The sequence below is a fragment of the Xenopus laevis genome, chromosome 6L (genome assembly GCF_017654675.1).
Source record: "Xenopus laevis strain J_2021 chromosome 6L, Xenopus_laevis_v10.1, whole genome shotgun sequence".
Classification (NCBI taxonomy): Eukaryota; Metazoa; Chordata; class Amphibia; order Anura; family Pipidae; genus Xenopus; species Xenopus laevis.
In genome coordinates, this window is record NC_054381.1 from 28,487,479 (window position 1) to 28,492,810 (window position 5,332).

A 5,332-nucleotide genomic window follows, 5' to 3' on the forward strand; every position below is an offset into this window, starting at 1 on the left:
CAGATTTCAGTGCAGTTTTCCCATGACAGTATCCTTTTAAGGCCACAGTCCGGCGGCCCCTGACATCCCGTCTGACGCTGGATGCAGAGCAATTCTACAAAATTATAAAACTAAGCAAAAGTTCTCTAGGAGTCTTAATTCCCCTTCAATTGTAGAGTGGTTTTTCTAACCTTTCTTCTCTGGTTTGTTCCTTGTAAAGTATGGAGAAAACAAGGCAAGGAAGGCTGTTCCTTCAGATTGCTACAGTACGATTGGGAAATATATAAGGATCTGGCATATAGTACATATGAATGCCTAATATGAATCTTCCTTGGCCTAAATATCCAATGTAAACCTGCTGAACATGGAGCATCTCATGAATAAATAAAGAGCGAAGGGGATTCCGATTGAGAACTTAATTAAACATCCTGAAATGTTGCACAGCCGACAATTACTGTTTGCTTTGCCCTGTTGTGTCTGTTTGCTCATAACATGAATCTCCTGACCTCTAGCAAGTTGGTTAAAAATGGGTCATGAACTCCCTTTTCTGCTCGGCGTCGTTACAGTTGGCGCACAGGTCAATAGGCTGCAGACTGGCAAATGCCTATTTAAAGGGATACTGTCATGATTTTTATGATGTTGTTTTTATTTCTAAATGACACTGCAAATAATTCACTCTACAATATAAAATTTCATTCCTGAACCAGCAAGTGTATTTTTTAGTTGTAGGCTCCATCTCAGGTCATTTTGCCTGGTCATGTGCTTTCAGAAAGAGCCAGTGCTGCACTATGGAACTACTTTCTGGCAGGCTGTTGTTTCTCCTGCTGACTGACTACTGTAACTGAATGTGTCTCAGTGGGACCTGGATTTTACTATTGAGTGTTGTTCTTAGATCTACCAGGCAGCTGTTATCTCGGGTTACCTTTCCATTGTTCTGTTGTTAGGCTACTGGGGGGAAAGGGAGGGGGTGATATCAGTCCAACTTGCAGTACAGCAGTAAAGAGTGATTGAAGTTTATCAGAGCACAAGTCACATGACTGGGGGCAGCTGGGGAACTGACAATATGTCTAGCCCCATGTCAGATTTCAAAATTAAATGCAAAAAAAATCTGTTTGCTCTTTTGAGAACCGGATTTCAGTGCAGGATTCTACTGGAGCAGCACTATTAAAGAGATACTGACACCAGAAATTAAACGCTTTTTTTACATCTATCATAAAATTGTCTTTGAAAGTAACTTTGCCATAAAGTAACTTTGCACAATGCTTTTACATTACCTGTCTGATGCCCCATGTTCCTGTATGAGGGGGCTGCCATATTTGTGCAGCAAGAGTCCATTAGCATTAGAATCTCTAACTGACAGGCTGAGATGGGACAGTCAGGTTGGTGAAACAGTCAGGTTTAGGAACTTCAACTAACAATTAAAAAAACAAACCTCTTGGCAAAAAAAAAAAAGAAAGATCAACATGACCTATAGGTAACTTTTAATGTACATTCATATTTTATAAAGTAGTTTTTTTAGTGTCAGTATCACTTTAACAGATTTTTTCCCATGGCAGTATCCCTTTAAACAGAGAGCTATTAAAGTCACAAGGATCTCCCTATCATTTATTATGTACCAACAGACACGGAGGAGTTAGTGAAATAACAGAAATAGAAAAAACACAAATTGTAATCCTGACTTCCCGAATAGAGAGCGTCAATCAGGGGAGCATGTGACATTTGCTTGTTGGGATTAAAATGATGGCTGCTGTACAATGGCTTATTACGCAGGGTCCAGAATCTGATCCGATGAGCTCCCGCGCCAACAAACAAACAAAAACGACACGCTTCTGATCGGTGCCTCGTCTTCTTGTTGGTATTTTATTATCTCAAGCCTTCGCTTCCCACCTTTTTTTTTCCCTTTAACAATGCAACACAATAAGGTCAAAGAGTCTGACACTGGGAAACAAAGATTTATTGATTCTTACATTTGAGTAGAAATGTCAGATCCTGCTAAAGCGCCTTCCTCCGAGACTCAACAGAAAGAGAGAAATTCTGAAGGCGAAGATGATGGTTCTTCCATTCTATCGCTCCCATCTGGCTGATAAGGGCGGGTTCTGGTTTCATTTCTCTTTTCATTTGTAAATATCGCATTTTGCTATTCTGCAACTGTCACTCCCCAGGCTTTATCTTTCACAAGCCCACAGAGAAGGCTTGGGCCACCGGAGTTCTCCAGTCGCAGCACGAAAGGGGTTAAACCTTGGCATAAATACTGTTACTATTGTGTGGGAGAACTTTTGATACAAAGCACATGCCTGTGTCGCCGTAACCATTGCCTTTGTTATTTGTAAACTTCAAACAAGTGATTAGATAAAATTTGATCCGAGAGATGGAAGTCATGATTCTTTCTTTGGGGGCTTGAACTGCAAAAACTGGAGATGTCGCTGAATTACCTTTTTCGTATAAATATAACAAAAGCAATTCAGCAAAGAGGCAATTTGTTATTCATTGTTTGATACTGGCCTCTCGCTCTGCCTCACTCCCCCGCTAATGAAAGAGCCTCCACCGCCTGGAAGAAAAAGCAACTGGGTTTCCTTCATTGGGAAGCTGAACGTGTCTCAGTCCCTGGCCCACTGCAGGGTTAAACTCACAAATGAAAAGGCAGAATGCTGCCTCATGGACTATACTCTGGCAAAAATAAATATTTAGAATATCTAAAAATTACTCTAGCCAGTATGGGATGCCATGCATAAAAGGGCTGCATTTTTTAACTAACTATAATGACTAAGCCCTGCAAACACCCACCATCCCGTACCTATCAAAGAACTGTTCCATATACAGCTGAGCGAGACAAAAAAGACCAAGGTTCCATCTAATTTCCCTTTAATACATCACAAATTGCTTTACTAACTCCAGCACAGCAGCTGGATTTCTCCTTTAATTAACGTACTTTATTTAGGGACTATTCTTATTTAACTTGGATTAATCGTGCCACCGTCTTCTAATATAAGTTCTCTTCGAAGTTCTTCGGCGTAAAGGTTCTTTTTTGCTGTGAAAGACAGTTTGTCTCTTAAAGCGATAGATTCATCCAAGCTCTACGTTGCACCAGTGCAGTTGCCCATTGCAACAAATCAGAGGGGTTATTTACTATGCCCTGGGATGGAAGTGCTAGAACACTAAGAGAAGAAAAAGCAGGCTCCTTGGTGCTCAATCAAAAAGCAACGCATAGGAAATAGTCAGTCCTGTCTGTAGAACAGTAAATAAAGGGCACAGCTGTGGCCTGCGACTGCCAGGACTTCTTGTGTGTCAAAGTTAGGGGGCGCATATGTTCCGCATGAAAATAGTGCTACCCAACGCAGGCAGCTCACCATACCTTCCCCTGTAACGGACTATGTTGTACTTTGCACCAAGTGAAGAAAGGAGAAAGTGGTGCAATAATGCTCCCACCCTACTCTGATCAGTAAAAATTGTGGCACTATATAGATAGTATTTGCAACTGGATTAGTAGGCTCCGAATCCTCTATGATCCCTTTGGGGATATCAGTAAACATTAGAAATGAATAAGTGCAAGCCAAGTAATCTAAATGCTGATTGATAAAGCAGTATAGGTATGGGATCCATTGTTTTAGAAACCCATCATCCAGAAAGATCCAAATTACAGAAAGGCTATCACCCCTGACTCCATCAAATAATTCAAGTATTTCAAAACGATTTTTCTTTTTTTCTGTAGTAATAAAATCCATACTAAGATATAATAAATCCTTAAAGGAGAAGGAAAGTTGTTAGGCACCCCAAGTGACTGTATTTACTTACCTGAAACCCTGGGCTGGCTCTCCTATCAGCAGAAAACTGCACCGACACGGGGTTATTCCAGCGGGCACCATGGATTGATCCTCTTCTGGCTTCTTCTGTCTTTAAATTTCCCAGGACAAACGCATGCGCAGCTTTTAGTTGAAGTTCGGCTTTTCACTCTAATGGGCATGTGCAACCACGAAACAGAGCCGGGCCAAGCCTGGCAGGCACCCTAGGCCCGTCTGGGTGCGAGCTAGATGTTGGTACGTGTGCGAATAGGCGAGTGTGCGCATACGCGAAATGATGCTTCTACGCATGTGCGAAAAGACGCTTCTGCTCATGCGTGAATAGACACTCGTATGCATGCGCGAATAGGCACTCGCGGAGCGACACGCATAGATGAGAACAATTGGGCGGTCAGCAGAGAAGGGCTGGAACTAGGGGTAGGAGTATGTATATGCCTGGCGCCTCTCCACCTTTGCGCCCTAGGCACCTGCCTACTCTGCCTACCCCTAGTTACATCCCTGCCGCGAGAAGAAAGAAGAAGCCGGAAGAGGATCGCTCCGTGGTGCTCACTGGAATAACCCCGGGCCGGTGCAGTTTTCTGCTGATAGAAACACTGGCCTAGGGTTTCAGGTAATTAAATACATTCACTTAGGGGTGTCTAACATTTGGCATCCCCAAGTGGTAAATGACTTTCCTTCTGATTTAATAAAGGCAAAACAGTCCTATTGGGGTTATTTAAGGTTTAAATGATTTTTTCAGTAGACTAAAGGTATGAAGATCCAAATTATGGCAAGACCACCTATCAGGAAAATCCCAGGTCCCATACTTTTTACCTTTTTTATCAATTAGCATTTGGATTATTTGGCTTTCACTATTTATTTCTAGACACTATTTATTTCACCAACTGCCATGACTCCCAATGCCCACTCCCTGCAATAAGTAGTGTGCACATGTGCCTGGTGTCAGTGCAGAGTGAGGGGACCACCAATTTGGTCTTTACTCAGGGTCCCCAAGGCCTTAAAGCAGCCCTGGCGTAGGTGAAAGAATGCAACGTTCTTGCAAAATTGTTATTTGTACAGACATTCTCTCCCTCCTGCAGAATTAAAGAATCAGAAAAATATACATATATAAATGTCATATAGTTCTTTTCTGCTTTTCAAGTGCTGCTTTGCCTGTTTCATAATGGATACCGACCCATGCTGTTTATCTGCTTTAAATGTGTCCAAAAATCCCCACGAAAGCTCCGGCAGAGAAAACTGGCACTTTATTTTAGGGTATGAAGTCTTCATCTTTCAGTGGATATTTGAAGTTATAGTCCTACAAGCAACTGGGGCCTGGGGGGGTTCAAGTTAAAAAGCATGGGTGAGTAATTACTACTAGAAGGTATATTCTTATCTAGCACTAATAACATCATGTAGGGATATATATATATATATATATATATATATATATATATATATATATATACATAGAGAGAGAGAGCATTGCCAAGGCACAGTGCAATCTATGGAAAATATTCCCTTTAATGAATGTTCTAAATGTGAGGAGTAACACTGTCACTTCTTTGTCTCCTGCC